Source organism: Grammomys surdaster, unplaced genomic scaffold (assembly GCF_004785775.1).
Source record: "Grammomys surdaster isolate TR1022 unplaced genomic scaffold, NIH_TR_1.0 63, whole genome shotgun sequence".
In the NCBI taxonomy this organism is placed as follows: Eukaryota; Metazoa; Chordata; class Mammalia; order Rodentia; family Muridae; genus Grammomys; species Grammomys surdaster.
Window position 1 is genome coordinate 3,044,747 of NW_021604565.1, and position 21,275 is coordinate 3,066,021.

Below are 21,275 nucleotides of genomic sequence, written 5' to 3' on the forward strand. Positions count from 1 at the left end.
GATGATTTTTTTCAGTAAAGAAATATGAAAGGGATTTAGAACAGAACTTCATCTCCCTCTTTTAGCATCTTCCCATCCATTGAACTTGCTATTTTCACTCTGATGAATGAGGAGTAATAAAGTATCAAGGTCATACAGCAGTCATATCAGGCACACTAGAGCATTCAGCATACTAGTGTATCCTTTGCATATTTAATAAATGTGAATACCCAACTCTCAATGTTTACAAATATACATTCATCAGATTTAACAGCTTGTTGTCTACATCATTAAAACTTGAAGAATGTGTCATCATTATGCTTTATCATGGCTGTTACTATTTATATCTTCCCCATGACTATGCCATTTCCACTGTACTCATGTGTAGCATCTACTGTTAATTATAAGTAAATTAAATAAAATACAAAAATCAAAGAAGGCATAAATTGGAGAATATATATGATGATTTTACTAGCTAATTATAGTTTTGTTATTTGAGTAGCATGCTACATCAACATTAACGAATATTTTCAAACATAATCTGTAAAAGACTGTTCAATCCATTAAATTAAATGAGATGTTTTTTAGCATTATCAGAAAAGCTGTATTAGCCATTTCTAAACACTTTTAAATAAGAAGTATGTAGCATCTAGACTACAGAATGAAGTTATCAGAACTAACTCAAAAAGACTACTCTTAGTATTCACATAGAGGTGTTTTCTATGTTCAATATTAAAGGGAACTGCAATAATTTAGGTTAAAAAAAAAACAGAAGAAAAATAATTGTTTGTAGTAAGGAGATTAAAGCTGAGATTTTTTAATTGCCCAATTTGTTTTATGAGGCCACAATTAAACCAAAACCATAACCACATAAAGACCAAACAAAGAGAATAACAGAACCACTTCCCTGTTTCCATTGTAAAAGTAAATGCAGAGGTTTTTAGTTAAATACTTGAAAATTGAATCAAAGATAATCCATCACGATGAAATAGATTACATCTCAGAGATCCAGGAATGGTTCAATGCAAGTAGATAAATACAATCTACCATACAAACATCCTGGTGAAGGTAATTATAGTTCTGGTGATTGTTGCTTCAATCTCTGTGAGTTCTTATGAGCTTTGCTTATTTGTTTGAGAAGCTCTCGTTCTACTGATGCCCTCCATCCACTCTATCTCCTCCATTTCTTTGGCTTTCTGTTCCTTGGACTTCCCTGATCTCTGAGAGGAGAGATTCCACTGGAGGCACAACATTTAGAGCTGTGGGTTCCAAGATCATTTTTTCTGTGTAATGTCTGACTTTGGATCTCTGTATTTGGCCCCATCTGATACAAGAAAAGTCCTCTATAACGAAGGCTGAATAAGCTACTGATCTAAGTGTATAAGTGAATACCAGTAGGAACCATTTTATTGTTATTTTTATATTTCCTTAGACCAGTAGCATTTGATTTTTATTCCCATTCTCTGGGCATTGTAGATCCTGGTTCTTGGTTGCCTACGACTTGGTGTTATGTCTTTCTTTTCATGTAATGGGCCTTAAATCAAATCAGACACTGGTTGGTTACTCACACAAATTTTATGACACTATTGCCCTAGCAATTTTGCAGGCAGGGAAAATTGTAGATTAAAGGTTTTATGGTTGGTATGGTGTTTATGTTTCTTTTCTTTTTCTCTTCTCCCTCTCCCTCTCCCTCTCTCTCTCTCTCTTTCTGTCTTTTTGAAAGACTACAGAACATCTTCCTATACCAAAGGAAAAACAGAGTGAAGTTTCTTTACAGGCATCAGCTCAACTTTTCCATGTTCAATTAGTTGTGTGAGTATTGTCTTCAGCAATGGGACCTTGCTGTCTTGCTGTCAGTTTGCTGAGAGCAACCTACTGCATTAAAGCCAAGATATTTGTAAAGCAATGTGAATATAAAATCTATGTTCTTTTAAAGACTTAATATATTTGTAATATAAGCCCCTCCAAAAAAATATCAGAAGTAAACCAATAGACAGATCTATTGGTAAGGCTATGCAATAAAAAAAAAGGGGGGGGCTTTCATAGTTAGGAATGTGGGCAATTGTCACGATTTAGCTCCATGATCTAGAGGATGCAGTTACTAAAATTTTCTTTTAGGAAAAAAAAATGTATATATATATGGAAACAAGGCTGCAGATAATCATACTTATTAAATTTTATAATTTAATATGTAAAATTCTTAAGATTTTGAATATTTGGTTATTTATACAAGTAATTGTAAACTTTTTAATAGATGTCCAATTGTCTGTTAATATGTTTAATTTTATAATGCTGTTGATTTTAATAATCCTTTGTATCCAAGATTTATTAAAAGATCAACTTTCATTTTATAACTTCACTCAAAGAAAGATAATTTTTCCTGCTTATTTTCAATTTTATTTATATCATAAAATATAATATTGAAATGTCCTGCCAAACTAAAATTATCATACATGTCATGAAAAATTATTCATATAATTATGTGAAATATTTTAAATATAATTTAATCACTCTGTTTAGAAAAAAATAGATTTATTAACATAAAATATATCAAACACAGTGGTCCCTGGCTTCTGTCCATTGGTAGAGTAGAAGTATCTGCATTTGTCTCTTTCAGCTGCTTGTTGAGCCTTTCAAAGCCAGCCATGCTAGGCTCCTTTCTGTAAGAACATCATAACATCAGTAATAATGTCAGGCCTTGGAGCCTCCCCTTGAGATGGATCTTAATGTGAGCTAGTCACTGAACCTGCTTTCCCTCAGTCTTTTCTCCATTTATATCCCTACAGTTCTTTTAGACAGGAACAATTCTAGGTCAGAGATTTTGACAGTGGGACGGTAAGTCCATTTGATGCCCTGTCTTTCTACTGGAGATATACTCTACAAATCCCCTCTCCCCACTGTTGGGCATTACATCGAAGGTCCCTTCCTTTGAATTCTGAATGTGTCTCACCTCTCAGGTGACTGGTACATTCTAGAGGATCCCCTCACATCCTATGTTCTGAGGTGGCCTGTTTCCACTCTTTCTGCTGGCCCTCAGGGCTTCACTCCTATTTCCTCACTCCCAAGACATGATCATGTTCCCCTTTTTTCTTCCTTGTCCCTTCTCCCACCCAGATCTAGCCTTCCCTATCTCTGTCCCACCCCGTGGTTGCTTTCTTCTCTCTCCAAAGTGAGATTGAGGCATACTTACGTGGGCCTTTCTGCTTGTTAACCTTCTTGAGTTCTGTGGATTATATCCTGGATATTCTGTGCTTTTTGGGCTAATATTCAAATATTATTCAGTACACACCATGAAGGTCTTTTGAGGTCTGAATTACCTCCCTCAGGATGCTATTTTCTAGTTCCATCCATTTGCCTGCAAAACTCATGATGCCCTCGCTCTAATAGCTGAGTAGTATTCCACTGCATAAATAAACAACATTTTCTGTATCCATTCTTCCATAATGGGACATCTGAGTTGTTTCTGGCTTCTTCCTATCACAAATAAGACCTCTATGAACATAGTGGAACATGTGCCTCCATGGCATGGTGGGCATCTTTTGGGTGTATGCCTAAGAGTGGTATATCTGGGTCTTTATGTAGATCTATTTCCAATGTTCTGAGGATCTTCCAGATTGATTTCCAGAGTGGTTATACCAGTTTGCAATCCCACCAGCAATAGAGGAGTGTTCCTCTTTCTCCACATTCTCACTAACATGTGCTGTCACCTGAGTTTTTTATCTTAGCCATTCTGATTGGTGTAAGGTGGAATCTCATCACCTAATCACTAAGGACTTTGAACATTTCTTTAATTGCTTTTGGGCCAATTGAGATTCCTCTGTTGTGAATTTAAAGCTGGAAGAAGCTGAAGAGGAGGGTGACCCCATAGGAAAATCAGCAGTCTTAATTAACCTGGACCCCTGAGATTTCTCAGACACTGAGCCACCAACCAGGAATCATACACTAGCTGATATGAGGCCCTGACACATATACAGCAGAGGATTGCCTGGTCTGGCCTCAGTGATAGAAGAAACACCTAACCTTTGAAAGACATGAGGCCCCAGGAAGTGGAGAGGTCTGGTTGGGTGGGGTGGGGAGGGTGGGGGAGTGGGGATATCCTCTTGGAGACAGGGGAGGAGTAATGGAATGAGGAACACTTTGAGAGTGGACCTTGTGGGGGATAAGACTGAATTATAAGAAATATTAAATAAATAATAATAATAATAATAAATAGTAATAATAATCTAAACCAAGGAAAAATTATAAAAAAAAATCATTCTGATAAAAATATAAATCAGCTTTTGTTAGCTAGTTCTATATTGATAAAGCAGATAAAATAAATAAAATAAATAAAATTAATAAAATATTAAGATACAGAGATGTAAAGTAATAAATTCCCAAACAATATGTTCCTTATAATAAATAAAATGGCAATGAAGCCCAAAGCAAACATTTGGAAAGAGAAAAGTTCCTAGTCTACACTCAAAAAACTAATGAAATTGTCTTTTACTTCCTTTTAGTATTCTTTGATCAGATTAAGTATTTATATCAATCAAACAATAAATGTAAAATCAATAAAAAATAAAATAAAAAAATACAATGAATCTTTCCTGGGAAATATTAGTCATACCTAAGGAGACATTTTCTTTGTGAAATTGGTGTGGTTTTTTTTTGTTTTGTTTTGTTTTGTTTTTGTTTTGTTGTTGTTGTTGTTGTTGTTTCAAACAGCTCTTTTGCTGTCTGTCCATTGTATGTCCTTAAAATGGTGGTGGATTTTCATCCCAGAAAAGCACAAAACTCTGACTTCAGCACACTCATAGTGGTCCACAGGTTACCTTGATCTCAAATGTTGATCTCCTCCATTTGCAAATCACTAGTCAGAGCTCATGTTGTCTGACCTTGAGGACTGTTTGATGCCAATCACTTTGGGAAAGTATCCTCAAATCACTCTGCTATCATTTCTGGATGTTCCCATGTACCTGTTCTACTGAAGCCATTACTCTCATCTGTCATGGGACCTGGCCTGGAGCCTATCCTGTGGGGCTCTAGAAATTCCTTTGTGCTGCTATCATATGCTCTCTCAGTCTGAAAACATCCACAAAACATTTTTTAGAAGAAGTCTTGCTTAATTTGAAAGTACTCCTACAGATAAATATAAACTTCATTAAGGAAGGTGAGAATTGTAATGCAATCTTCCTGTGGAGATAAAAAGTCTGTATGGGAACACGCCCTATCTTGAAAGAACACTATACTAAGAGGTTCCAGCTGGGTTAGAGGCACATAATGCCGATTTCCTCATACAGTTAGTGCTGCTCTACTTTCCTTAATCTTCACAACTATTTCTAAATTGAGAAGTCTATACATGAACACTGAAGGGACTGAATAGAACAATAAGGAGTGCGGACACAGAGGAAAAAGTAGGAGACAGGAGTTTAACACAGTTCCTCAAAGATTGCTCTCCTTAGTCCTATGTTTATTGTTAGAAAGTATAGTTTCATGATTTTGGTTCACTTCAGGCTATTAAACATGATTAATACATATAATGAATGACCAACAACTTCTTATACTCTGTTTGATTTGACACCTGGTGGAGCTCTCATGATAGAGACAGAATTTTCAGTTAGGCTCATGATATTTTGTATTAAAATATCATTGCAATCATATTATTCTTCTTTAAAGTAAAGTTTGTTAGTTTCTCAATAATGGCAAAATAATGCAGGGACAATAATGTTGTATGAAGTGCATTGGATTACATTGTCTAAGTATTTACAGTTGTGGATATTTCTTATCTATATAATAAAATGATATGGAATTTGCTTAGACAACAAAAGTGTTATATCAGTCAGGGTCTTGGCCATGAGCACACAACATACAGATTAGTAATTTGAGAAACTATTTACAGAGCCATAAACAGGGTTCAGGGCAAAGAACAAATGAGTGCACTAAAGTGCAGAGCTAGCAATAGCTAGAAATTGGTTTCACTTTAAAGCTCAAGCAGCAAGGAGATAGAACAATTACTGGAGCCAAAAGGGTAGCACACTGAGCCACTGACCTAGTAAGTATTTTGGCCTTAGGAATAGAAAGACAATGTTCAACGTGAATCTACAGGGAGACAGCTCAGGCACACAGACAGTGACCTTAGCCTCTTCCTGCTCACTTGATCCACTACATAGTTTTCCACTAGTTAAACACAAAGAGACCAAAATATCCACTGTAATCATTAAAAGAATGGAGATCAGAGTGAAGAAGATAGGACTGACTAAAGAGGGAAACAGAAAATCTCTCCAACAACCAGTTTATTGACAACAAAAATTCAAAGATGGTAACAGGAAGCTTCCCTCAGGAGAACTCTTACAACAGTATCACAAGTCACATATAGCTTCATGGTTAAATATGAATCATTTTTCTTTACTCTTTTGGCATTTAAATTGCTCTTACCCTCATATTTATGAGGTTGTTTCAAATTAATTAATTTTTAAAGTTTTAACTAGTTTATTGTTGTTTGTGTGTAGAAAATGTGTGTAAATGCGGATGTGGATGGACCACTTTATATACGTGAAGTCACAGAGCATGTGTAGGAGAGAGCTTTCTCTTTCCACCTGGGGAATTCCAGGAGTCAACCTCAGTCATCAGTTCTATTACCAAGAACTTTTAGGCACTGAAACATCTCTCTTGTCCTCAAATTAATTGTTAGCTGATATTCTATTATTCCTTTAAACAATACCGTATTATTGAAACAATTTTAATTCTTCAAAGAATTCTTAAACTTGTTTTTGTTGGTCTGATCTTCTTAAAATTTATAATCAATATGTTTTTTTTTCACCCAAATCTTTAGCATTAGCTTCTTACAAGGTTTTAAAATCTTACCATTAGATCCAGAATAGAATGTAGATTTAATAAGATAAATACAATAAAATATGATTGAAAGCCAGTTTATTTTAAAAGACACTTTGTATTTGTTCACATCAATGGGAGACGGTTTGGTAATTGCCTTTTTGATTTCATATTCTAACTTATGAATGACAAGATGCATTATCTTTTCAGAGTAAAAAGACAGACAAATTGCTCCAAAGTATATTGTACCAAATGTTTTGAGAAGAAATTATGTTATAAAAATGTCATTGATTTTCATTTTGTTCACTATTTATTTAAATTTGATTTATAGACAGTAGAGAAGCTAGAAGAGACACATCACAAAGGAATGTGTTTTATACACTTATGCACTTTTTACAATGGGACATGAAAGCATTATGCACTTACTCAACAAAAGCAGAAACTTCTTAACTTCCATGTGTAAATAGCTGAAGTGGGAATCACATCAATTGTAAATGAAGGAGGAAGGGAAAGTGGTATCTCCAAATTAGCATGAAGTAAGATTCTCTCCACTGAAACAATGTTGGTCAAAAGCAGGACAGCTAGATCCCAGGAAAATGACATTTCAGAAACTATCTCTTGATGTTATGGTTGCTATTTGTATTTAAACCCCAGAGAATATCCTGCCTTCCACACAGCATCTATAGGACATGAGAGATGTGCTTATTGTACTGTCCTTGCCTGTCATCCAGATGTGTAATGGATGCTTCCCCCTTCATAGTGGATTTCCTACTTATTCTTTATATTACCCACCGTATATATAAAAAATGGATTTTACTGTCAGGAGCAAGGTATTATATGTAGGCTCAGTGTGCCAGAAAAATTGGTTAAATAAACACAGCTGACCTTCCACACCCTTAGCTCTGCTTCTACAGATTCTGATTCAACTAAGCACAGATAAAAATGCTTTGAAAAAAAAAGTCACTGTGCTGAGCATAAGTTATCACGTTCTTGTTATTGCCTACACAATTAAGTGCAAGAATCTTTTTACATAGTATTTCTATTGAATTCAGTATCATAAGCATATAACACAGTATGCAAAATAAGTATGTAGCTGTATAGATTGAACAGATACAATTCCATTTCATATAAGACACTAGTGTATCTGTGGATTGTGGTATCAGTACATAATCTGGTAATATCAGGGGATGACTCAAGTCAGAGCAACTGCAAGAAGCATAGGTAGTGGACCAGCATAATAATGTTTCACATTGCAAGATCTTGACTATCAAAGAGGAAATTCTACTATAGCTGCAATTACCAGAGATCTTTAAGAAAAAAACAAATGTTTCAAATGTCTTCTTTTATATATTAATTAGATATCTAAAACAGATTTGCTAAATACTTTATGATATATATAATCTTGCATAATGATGTGTAAGATGAACGTGTTTATATGTGCATACAATAAAAATATAAATTATTCAATTTATTTAAATGATTATGGCTCTAATAATTGGATTTTATCTTATGTCAGGAATAATATGAAATAGAGATATTAAATAACCTTAGAGTATATTTATATATAATGATTTACATTTTTATTTGTTTAAAATAGGAATGTAGCCAGAAAAGATAAGCATTGGAATAGATTCATTTTGTTTATGTTGTTGCTCTTTTCCTCCAGGATTTGTCATGGTACAACTTACAAAGATCTGATTCATACTAAACAATTATATTTAATACATACCTTATGATTATATTTAACTCTCAAAAATATAAAGTAAATAAAAGTGAGTATTAAACCGTTACATCATATAACCACTACTAAGTGCTACATGGCATAGAAAAACTTTTATTGCTATAATTTCATAATATAAAATCTGTATGTCAGAGCTGGTGACAGTGACCTCCATAGGAAAATATGTTTTCATATTGGTCAGAAAATATAGTGTAAAATCTATGTATTTTTAACAAGCAAGTATGGAGACAGGGTACCTAAGGGAATTTCTGGATTTGTCAGATTTTATTATTCATACAAGACAAACCACAGCTTTCTACACTATATAGAGAAGAGTAGGGTGAGCATGTTAGTTCCAGACAGAAAAAAAATAAGATATTAAAATAACATGATAGCAGTAAGATGCAATAAACAAAAATATCACATATTAGATGAAAACTAAAATATCCAACTTGGAAACAGGCTTGGTGGGACATTTCTATAATCTTATAACTTACAGGGTAGAGAAAGGATTAGCTCAAGCTGAGCCTGGGTCTGCAGTGACTTAGGGTTCAGAAGTACTGTATAGTGGGTCCAAAAGCAACCTGAACTACTTAGTGAGATTCTTTCTCAAGATAACAAAAACAAAATTTCCTTTTGATAATACATAGAAATACAAGCTTAATGATGGTGACGCACACCTTTAATTCCAGCAGTTAGGAGACAGTGGGGGACAGATCTCTGAGTTTGAGGCCAGCCTACCTATGGAGAATGTTACAGGACAGTCAGGGCTACACAGAATTATCCTGTCTTAAAATCCCCCAAAACCAACCAAACAAACAGAACTACTAATTTCAATGCGTAAGCTGCAGTTTTTATTGAAGTATAAATCTTGTGAAGAAAACATTTCAACCTCCTTACAAGTAGGTGTTAGTATTTGACATTTTTTGACATCTTACATTTTATGCTCAAGAAGTGTACTATATTTTTTCAGATTCAAAGACAGATGTGTGGGTGTTCACATCATACTATCCCAATATTCAGCATTTTGTAGCAATTAAATGAATTGGTGAATTTATAATGATTAAGGAAAACTACAAAGGACATTTTTCTATATTAATATAATCTACATAGATATATAATGTGACAACTGCATAGAACTCAATTTGCATTTGAATTCATTCAGCAATGTATTATCTGTTCTTTAATGATCATGGAGAGCTTATGCTATAGTAATGAATGTGAGTGCAAACAATGGATGAGATATCTGTCTGCTTTAAGGAATACACAGCTCCTTTTACAATAATTACCTCCCATTATGGTCATTTGGGAATGCAAAAAAAAAACAAAACCATCAAGTAGGTAGATGTGGGCACACAATTCCTGGTATCAGTCATTAGTGAGACTGTGATTTTTATAGTTTGACATGTATATACTGTTACTGATATAACATTTTAAGGACTTGACTCTAACTCCAGTTACAATGGTATTGCCTAGACACACAATCACTACAATGACAACTAGGCTATGTATAGCTGTCATTTCAAGCATGGGCACCTACAAGTACATTTTTAGTTCTTGTACTATTTGTCATTATCTGCTGTCCCATAATCAGGATAACACTAATTTTAAGAGTAATAAAATATCATCCAGATGAAAATGATATGCAGACTGAGATGAAAAAAAATTATTCATGCAAGTCTTTAGAGAAAAACTTTTAGGCAAAACAGTGAGGTCAAGTTTAAAAGAAGAGTGAACATGGAAAAGTATGTTTTGATGAAAAAACTATGAAAAGATCTGTGAGGCCATTGCTTTCTGTCACCTATTGCCTAATCAAATGTGGAAATATTGTGGGAATACTCACCTAATCATCCCATCTACCTTTCTACTACATACAAGAAGGCTACACCCAATAGAAACTGTTTATTAGAATACAGATAGAAATATTTCTAGTAAAGAAGTAGACCAAATGGTATGGGTTTTAGAACCATTCTCCTGAATCCCTTACTTCCTTTCTTCCTTTCTTCCTTCCTTCTTCTCTCCCTCCTTCCTTTCCTCCATCCCTCCTTACCTTCCTCTCTCCTTCTCTCCTTTCCTTCCTTCCTTTCTTCTTTTTTCCATTTTTCTTTCATACAATACACCCCAAACATTTTTCCTCTCTCCTCCCTTCCTGGTCTCTCTCCATCCATCCACTCCATCTCTGTTTTCTCTTCAGAAACAGACAGGCTTCCCATGCCTAACAATCAAGCATGATGTATCAAGTTACAGTAAGAGCAGATACCACTCCTCTCATTAAGGCTGGACATGAAGACCAGCATGAGCAAAATGATCTCAAAAGCAGACAAAAGTGTCAGAGACAACCACTGCTACTACTGGTAGGAGTCCCTCAATAAGACCAAGCTGCAAGACCATAACATATATGCAGGGAGCCTAGCTCAGAACCATGAGGATCCCTGATTTTTGGTTGTCTCTGTAGTCACTTTGTTCCTCAGGTTGGTTGATACTGTGCACTGTCTTGTGGTACCTTTGACCCCTCTCCCTCTGACAATCCCTTTTCTACCTCTTCCACAGTATTCACTGAGCTCTATCGGAGCTCCATTTACTGCTTGGATTTGGGTCTCTGCATCCATTTCCATCAGCTGCTGGGTGGAGCCTCTCATAACAATTATGCTAAGTTCCTGTCTACAAGCATAGCAGAATATCATCAGGAATCGTTTCACCAACTGTGTTTACATCACTTCTCTTGTTTTGTTCTGTCCTGGTGCTTTGGGCTACCCAGCCTATAATTCCTGGCATTCTAAGCAATAGCAGAGGTGAACTGCCTTTCATGGCCTGGGTCTCAAGATGGATGAATCATTGCTTGGCTATTCTCATACATTCTGTACCACCTTTATCTGAGCACATCTTGTTGACAGAACAAATCGTAAGTCAAAGGTTTTGTGGCTATTTTGATATGCTAACTCCTTCACTGGAAGTCTTGCCTGGTCCAAGAGATGGCCAGTTCAGGCTCTGTATCCTCCATTGATAGAAGTCTTATGCAAGATCACCCTCAGATTCCTGGAAGTTTCCATTGTACTAAGTTTCTAGCTCATTGCCTGGATGCTCCCCAATTCCAGTTGTCTCCCCCAGAAAACTCTCCCTCCATCTCATCTTTCCTGTTCCCAATTCTACCTGCCGTAGTGACCCCACTCCCATGATACCTATTCTAGTCCCCTTCCCAGGACGACTCATACATTCCTCTTGAAAACTTCTTGTCACATAGCTTCTCTGGGTCTGTAGATTGAAATGTGGTTATACTTTATGCTGAGATCAATTTACAAGTGAGTACATATCATATTTGTGTTTCTGACTCTGGGTTACCTCACTCAGGATGTATTTTTATCTAGTTCCATTCAAATGCCTTAAAATGTCATAATGCAATATTTTGTGTGTTTATTTATTTGTTTGTTATAACAGCTAAGTAATACTCCACTGTGTAAATGTACCACATTTTAATTATCCATTCTTCAATTGAGGGACTGCCAGAAGCCAGGACCCTCGCCCTTACCCTCACCCCCTACTTTTTCCCACCTGCACAATGACCCTGAAGCTTGGCAACTGCAAGATCCTGCTTGGCAAGCAGTGTGCCATATCTTCTGAAGAATAGCAGGGAGACCATAATTCAAAGCAGTGTACCATATCTTCTGAAGAATAGCAGGTAGACCATAATTCAAGACAGTGTACTGTATAGATCATGAAATGTTTCTGGGCACAGGCCATGAAGATTCTGTACTTTTCCACCATCTGGCCCCTATTACCCCCTCCCCTCGTAAAGCATACTATAAAAAAAGCGTTTCACGTTCAAATACACGACTCTTGACAAGCAATTGCTTCCTTGAGTCCTTTCTTCTCTCTCGCCCGTTCTTTTTTCAGATTGCAGTCCTCCTTGCCACCATGAATAACTAGGACCCACAGGTCGGGTCAAGTGGCACCCAGACATGGGGCTCAAGGCACGGACCCCTCCAGACAGACCCTCATTGAGAAGTGGCCACAACATCAAGATTGAGTGAGACAGCAATCGTTGCCTGCGACTTGTCGTCCTCGGATAAGTTTCATTTTCATTCCATCCCATAAAGAATGGGCCATTCTTTGTCTAAGGAGGCGTCCTTCATAAAGGACCTCAAGCATGCACTCAGAGAGAGACTAATAAGGGTTAAGAAAAAGGATCTTATAAGTTTTTTTTTTTTGTCTTTGTTGATGAGAAGTGCTCTTGGTTTATGACTGATGCTTCTATCATCCATCCCAAGAAATGGCAGAAGGTAGGTCATGTATTAAATGAAAAAATTAAAACTGAAGGTGATGCGACTGTTACTGCAACAATTTTTTTCCTTTGGGGGCATTATTAGAGATATCATTGAAGATGCAGACAAGGATACAGGGAAACAACAACTCTTATCTGTTGCTGAATATTATCTATCACAATCTCGGCTTAATTCTACCTGCCCATCTCATCAGCCCTCTAGGCCTCTGTCTCAGGCTTCCATTTCTTTCACTCTTATAGACATCCCCCCTGAACAGGTCCCCCTCCTTCTGATTTGCCTTGCCTCTATCCAGATTTATCTTCTCCTGATTCCTCTCCACTGGTCTCTCAGCATCCACCTTATAATTCTTCAGCAGTTTCTGGCCCACAAACTCCCTCCTCCACTCACTTTTGCAACCCTGTGCTGCAAAAGCCTGCTTTCCCCTGCCCTGCTGCTAAGCGTCATTTTTCTTCTCCTCTGCCGCTCTCTTGGCAGACTCCCCCGGCTGCTCTATCCGACCCAGAGCCTCTGGAATCCGGTGATGCTATCATCCTTGAAAAATACAGCCATGACTGGCCTTCCCTTACAGCACCTTCTGCTCCTCTTTTCACCCTTGCCTTTCCAACTTTCCCTGCCACTTTGCCTAACTCTCTCTCTGATATCCGGGACCACCTCTCTTCTCAGGTTTGTGAGCTGACGGACATTCTCCACCTTCAAAAACAAATCTCATGTCTCTCAGTCCTTTGTTCTTCTTCTGCTCCTTCACAAGACTCCCTCCACTTAACCTTTCCTGTTACCCGGTCACAGGCTCCTCCTTCACAGACACCCACAGCTGCAGTTTCTGACTTTCAGTCTCCACAGACTCCACTGCTTCCCCCTGCCACTTGGTCTGGTGCTTGGAAACCTCCCCACTCTGTGCCTGCTGCACACCCTCCTTCTCGTATTGCACCTGCTTCCTCTTCTTGTCCCTCCCACAAGCCTTCCTGGACACCCCACCTTCAGTCCGAGACTGAGGTTGATTCCTCTGAGAATGAGTCCAATTCAGACGTTGAAAATGAAAGTGATCAGGATGATTCTACAAGTGATCCCACAGTTTTCAAAAAACTCTGTTTTAAACATCTTGAAAAGATGAATTTTGCCATTAGGAATTATGGCCCTAATGCCCTCTTTACTCTTTCCCTTCTTGAGAGTCTCGGCAGGGGTGAGCATTTAACTCCTAATGAATGGCTCACTGTAGCCCGGTCCGTTCTGACTCAGGGACAGTTCCTTTCTTGGGAGGCAGATTGGGCTGATCTATGCCGGTCTCAGACACAAGCCAATCTCTCAAGCACACACTTGCACTCTAACAAATGGATGCTTGATAAGATTCCAGGTCGAGGAAAATATGCCTCTAACCAAATAAAACAAAAATTTTCTTTGGGCCTTTTGGCTCAGTCTTCCTCGGCAGCCATGAGTGCTTGGAGAGTCATTCCCATAAAAGGTTCTGTTCTTTCTCCCCTGACTAAGATTACTCAAGGCAATCAAGAAGAGTTTTCAGACTTTGTTGCTCTCCTCCTGGAGGCGGCTGAGAGGTCTTTGGGACCTGGCCAGGGAGAGAATAAGCTTCTCCAACAGCTTGCTTATGAGAATGCTAACTCTGCCTGTAGGGCTGCCCTTCGAGGAAAATATAAAAATAAAGATTTAGATGAGATGATTCGTATTTGCACGGATGTGGATCCCTTTGCTCAAAAAGTCTCACAAACCATCAATCTGGCTGTGGGAGCGGCCACTGGTGGTGGGGCAACCAGAACCACCTGTTTCAGATGTGGTCAACTGGGTCATTTCGCTAAACAATGCCCTCAGGGTAGACACGTGGCTCAGCCCCCCCCTCAACTGAGTGGAGATCCTTCACCTCCAAAGACCCCTTGCCCTCCTTTCAAGTGAGGCAGACACTGGGCTAATGCCTGCCGCTCCAAAACTGATATTCTGGGCAACTCCCTCCCTCCCCTTTCGGGAAACAGGATGCGGGGCCAGTCCCGGGCCCCTCAGCCAGTCTCCTTCCTGCGGGCCTCGGGGAACAGCCAGGCAGGGCCACACCAGACCCTCCAACAACAGCTCCCAAAACAGCCTCAACCCTCCATAGGGCTACCCCAGGGAGCGCAGGATTGGACATCTGTGCCTCCTCCAGTGCAATATTAGAAGCCGGAGGAGGAGTTCAGATAATCCCTACTGGTGTTTTTGCCCCCCCCCATCCGAGACTTATTATCTCATCTTGGGCAGAGCATCTGTCACACTTCAAGACATTACCATCATCCCTTCAATCGTTGATAACGACTACTCTGGAGAGATTAAAGTGTTGGCCACTAGCTCCAGAGGGCTGCTTCACATTCTCCAGGGACAGCTCCTTGCACAGGCCTTCACCCTTCCATTGGATACCTCAACACCCTTCTTGGGCCCATCCTGGGGTGCCTCCACCCTAGGGTCTTCTGATGTTTATTGGGTCCAAAAACTCTCACAAGTACGCCCACAGTTAAAACTTAAACTCAATGGCAAAACTTTTGAGGGCATCCTTGATTCAGGAGCAGACTCCACAGTTATCTCACAGGCCTCCTGGCCCTCCTCTTGGCCCTGTCAGCCTTCTTAAACTCTCCTTCAAGACATTGGCCAGTCCAATAACACCATTCAAAGCTCCCAATTGCTAACTTGGGAGGATCCTGAGGGTAATACTGGACATGTTAGACCCTTCATTATATCTGGCCTCCCTATATACTTATGGGGTCGAGATATATTAAGTCAAATGGGGGTCTTTATGTTCAGCCCCTCTGCAAATGTCACCCACCAAATGCTAGACCAAGGGTTTATCCCTGGACAAGGCTTGGGCAGACACAACCAAGGAATCCCTACCCCAATTGCTGTTACATAAAACACTTCACACTCAGGACTAGGTTATGATTCAAATTTTTGTTAAGGGCCATTGCTCCCCCTGCATGCCAGGCAGATAAAATCACCTGGAAGTCAGATTCCCCTGTCTGGCTCAACCAATGGCCCCTCCCCCAACATAAACTTTCAGTGGCCATGCAGTTAGTGCAGGAACAATTAGATGCTGGCCACATGGAACCCTCCACCTCCCCTTAGAATACACCCATTTTTGTGACAAAAAAGAAAGGAGATAGATGGAGATTGCTTCAGGACCTCAGAGAAATTAATAAGACTATGGTCCCAATGGGAGCCATCCAGCCCGGCCTCCCCCCACCCCATAGTAATACCTAAGGGTTACAACAAGATGGTTATTGACTTGAAAGATTGTTTTTTCTGTATTCCCCTACACCCAGAGGATAGTAAGTGCTTTGCCTTTAGCCTCCCTATTGTTAATTGCATTGGGCCATCTCCGAGATTTCAATGGAGGGTCCTGCCTCAAGGCATGGCCAATAGTCCCACCCTGTGCCAGAAGTTTGTGGCCCAGGCCATCGACCCCTTCCGTCTTAGAGATCCAAATTTATATATCATTCACTATATGGACGATATCCTTTTGGCAGGCCCTGAGGAGACTACCCTGCTCAGAATTGGTCAGGAGTTGGTAACTGCCCTTCATGATCTCGGATTACAGATTGCCCCGGAGAAGGTCCAGCTGCAGCCCCCACACTTATTCTTGGGCTTTGAGCTTCACCCCTCTAAGGTCCTCTCTCAAAAGTTTGAGCTCAGAAAAGATTCCTTACAAACACTCAATGTTTTTCAAAGCCTCTTGGGAGACATAAATTTGTAATGCCCCTATCTAATGTTAACAACTGGGGAGCTTAAGCCTGTATTTGATATACTCAGAGGAGACTCTGATCCCTCCTCCCCTTGAGTTTTAACACCTGAGGCCTCCTCCGCCCTTAAGCTTGTGGAGAAAGCCATTCAACAACAGACTATTACTTATTCTTCTCCCACCTCTCCCTTATGGCTATTGGTTCTTCCCACCGTGTTTGCCCTCACGGGAATGTTGTGGCAGACTAAACCTTTGTATTGGCTTCACTTACCTGCCACCCCTCTTAAGGTTTTGCCTGTCTATCCCTCCTTAGTGGCACAGATGATAAGGATGGCAAGAGAAACTTCCCTGAAATATGTTGGTAAAGACCCTGACCTTGTCAGCGTTCCTTATGATGCTGCCCAAGTCCAATGGCTACTCCAGACCTAGAACGAATGGGCCGTTAATTGTATTTCATTTCAGGGAAAGATAGATAACCACTATCCTTCTGACAAACTCATACAGTTCCTTGAACATCAGGCAGTAGTCTTCCCTAAAATGACTAAGAACTCCCCCATTCCTCAAGCACCATTGATTTTTGCAGATAGATCCTCCTCTGGGGTTGCAGCCTTTAATATAGGCGGACAGGATTCTAGATTTCAGACCAAATTTTCCTCAGCACAGTTGGTAGAATTGGTTGCTGTTATTCAAGTCTTTAAGACTCTTCCAGATTGTGCTTTTATTTGTTTACTGATAGTGCATATGTAGCTCAATCAGTTCCTTTGTTAGAGACTGTTCCCTTTATATGGCCGTCTACCAATGCCTCCCCCCTTTTTTCTGAGCACCAAGAGATTATTTTAACTAGGTCCCACCCATTCTTTGTGGGTCACATACATGCCCACTCTGGTCTTCCTGGACCTGTGAGCAAGGGAAATGATCTCATTGACAGGGCCACCTGAGGGTCTCCATCCAGCCTGTCGACCCTAACCCTACCCTCTGATCCTATACAACAGGCACAAAAGGCCCACCAACTACATCATCTAAACGCCCAGACCCTCCGACAGATGTTTTCTATTACCAGGGAACAGGCAAGCCAGATAGTTCGCCAGAATATGCTCTTAAATTACAACACTCAGGGGGTATTTTATACCTAATAAGGGGAATCATAAGAACTTATTAAATCATGCATTATTCGTTCTCAATTTTTTGACCCTTGATGAGAAAGGAAAGTCTGCAGCAGATAGGTTTTGGCATCCTACTACAGCAGACTCCTATGCTAAAGCCTTGTGGAAAGATCCATTGACACACAAATGGAATGATCCCGACCCAGTCCTTATGTGGTGGAAAGGACACGCGTGCATATATGATTTCAAAGAACAAAATGTCGGATGGTTACCAGAAAGACTGGTGAAATTGGCTAATCCTACCACAGGGACACCCCCTGAGAATGGTTCTTAATTGTGCTTCCTTTTAGAAAAATGTGTCCAATTGCCTTGCTCCTCCTACTCATGTTCCAGATTCATCTTACTGTGAGTATTAAGATCCAACACCCCTCATATCAGATTTATAATTTTACTTGGGTTGTAATAAATTAGGCAGGAGATATTGTTAATTCCAGCTCTTCACTTGGAACCCAGCCTTCATGGCCCTCTATAGAGGTGGACCTTTGTGCCCTCACCCTGGGAGCCAGTGCCGATTGGGGAACCCCCTCTCATTTTTGGCCCCAGGATAAGCCTGTCGATGCTCCAAATCCCAATTATGATGGCCATCTTGCCGACTGTAATTCTTATAGCAAAAGAACCTCCTTGGCCTATGATCCATCTGGCCTTTATGTATGCCCTGGCCCTACTCACAGAGATCATTCCCAGGGCTACAAGTGTGGCCATGCTTCTGACTTTTTTTGCGCATGCTGGGGCTGTGAGACCACGGGAGATGCATATTGGAGGCCCCACTCCTCCTGGGATTATATTACCCTACGGAGGAAATTCCTTCCCAATTACTTACAGGAGAAATTAGGTGTGTCCACGGCTGATCCTCTAAAATCCCAATGTCAAAGTAATTGGTGTTCCCCGCTCCTCATTTCCCTTACTGAGAGAGGGAAGAATAAAGACTGGACGGCTGGAGGATTCATATGGGGCTTGCGTCTAGGGAGAGTGCACTACTTGGTCATATGGCTGCTCAGACCCAGGGCTTACCTTTACAATAAAACTTCTTAAGACCATCCCCAACAAAAATATTGCTGCTGTGGGCCCCAATCCTGTTCTACAACACCCCTCAAAGCCTCTCAAACCAGCCCCCAAACCTACGGTTGCCGCCCCTTGTGCTTTGTCTTCATCCTTTCCCTTGCTGCTTTTGGCCACTATGTTTCAGCCCACTGTTCCCAAAGGCCCTCTTAGTTCTGCTGACCTTATTATTTCCTTGGTAAATGCTTCTCTCGAGGCTATCCATAATACCAGCGAACCTAATTATCAACAATGCTGGATTTGTTTTTCACCTACTCCTCCCTTCTATGAGGGGATAGCTGTCCTCTCCCTCCCACTTTTACCAATGATGGTAACAGACTCCTTGGGACTCATTCGCCTGAAGGAGGTCTTACCCTTAGCTCCATTTCAGGAATAGGCCTTTGTCTTTTGGGACCCTTCATGCTCCCCCCTAGGGACTTGATTCCGGTGTGTAACCAGACAATGATCCTCAATGATACCTTTTTATATACTCTGGCACCTAATGGTACATATTTTGCCTGTGCTTCTGGTTTGACCCCTTATATATTTAATCCCAGTTTTTTACATTTTAAAGATTATTGTGTAATTGTTACCATTCTCCCACATTTCTTTATACATGATCCAGAATCCTTCCTAAATATTATAGATCAAGGATCTTCTATAAGAACCAAGAGAGAACCCTGACTGCCCTCACCTTGTCTGTCATACTAGGAATTAGTGCCATCGGTGCAGGCACGGGTATAGCTTCCTTGGTGACTTCCAATAATCACTATGCTCATCTACAATCCCTCTTTGATAAGATTTAAATAATTTGAGGGAAGGAGTACAAGACCTTAAGGACTCTGTGGCTTCCCTTTCTGAGGTGGTGTTACAAAACAGGAGAGGTCTTGACCTTGTCTTCCTTAAGGAAGGGGGTCTCTGTGTGGCCCTCAGAGAAGAATGTTACTTTTACTCCAATAAGACAGGCCTTGTCCAAAATAGCCTCGACAAGGTCAAAAGGAGTTTAGAAGAAAGAAAAAGAGCGAGAGAACAACAAGAGTCATGGTATCAAAACTGGTTCTCTACCTCTCCTTGACTCACCACCCTGTTGCCTAGTATATTAGGACCCTGTGTTGGCATTTGTTTGTTTCTCTCGTTTGGCCCCTGGGCCTTTAACCATCTCACAAGTTTTGTTAAGAACCAGGTTGGTTCTGCCATCAAGAACCTGGTCAAAGTTCATTACCATCAGCTGAAAATTGCAGAGGATCCAGAAGTGACTCTGCAGGAGACCGACACAGCTGTCAGCTCCCCTGCCTCCCCCTACGGTCGACCCCTAGACTTCCACACCCTCCAGAAGGGTTCCTGGTATGCCTGGCTTTACCCTCATTTCTCTCGCTAGAGAGCCTGGCCTCTTGATCACCCCAATAAAAATTGGCTTTTTCCTAAACCAAGGCTGCCCTTGATGTGGCCCGCTAACATTGGGGAGCCTTCCTTTATGACAATATTACACCCCAAACTGACAAATGGCTGGTAACTTGAACATTCACAAGGGACTAGGATGGCTGTGAGTTAGCCCAATGATGGGATTATTGTAGGTCCACTTCCCAGGGGCCTACCCAATGCAGCTGAAAAGGAGTGTGTGGTGCTGGGAGTGGGTACAGCCTACATGACCTAAGACAGGGCCCTCACCCTCCTTTCACCCACCTCGGGGTCCCTTGATGTTGCCCATCGTTGACAGCCTGAAGCCTTCGACCATCGACATGACTCATCTCACATCAATGTTTTTCAGTTGTGAACTTGTCCAAGACTCCCCATAATTAGACTTCCAAATTCAAAATTCACATAGTTGGGATTGATCACAAGACACCTTCTCTAACTAAACAGAGAAGGGGGAGATGCCAGAAGCCAGGACCCTCGCCCTTACCCTCACCCCCTACTTTTCCCCACCTGCACAATGTCCCCTGCAGCTTAGCAACCGCAAGATCCTGCTTGGCAAGCAGTGTACCATATCTTCTGAAGAATAGCAGGGAGACCATAACTCAAAGCAGTGTACCATAACTTCTGAAGAATAGCAGGTAGACCATAATTCAAGGCAGTGTACTGTATAGATCATGAAATGTTTCAGGGTACAGGCCATGAAGATTTTGTACTTTTCCACCACCTGGCCCCTATTACCTTCTCCCCTCGTAAAACATACTACAAAAAAGCGTTTCACATTCAAATACACGACTCTTGACAAGCAATTGCTTCCTTGAGTCCTTTCTTCTCTCTCGCCCGTTCTTTTTTCAGATTGCAGTCCTCCTTGCCCCCATGAATAACTAGGACCCACAGGTCGGGTCAAGGGACACCAATGTTGTTTCTAATTTCTGGTTATTATGAATAAAGCAACATAGTTGAGCATATATCCTTGTGGTATGATGGAGCACCCTTTCGGTATATGCCCAGGAGTGGCATAACTTGATCTTAAGGCAGATCTATTCTTAATTTTTGAGAAACTGCCATATTGATTTCCATAGTGGCTATATAAGTTTTCACTCCCACTAAAAATACAAGAGTGTTCTTGCAAACATGAGCTGTCACTTGTGGTTTTGACCTTA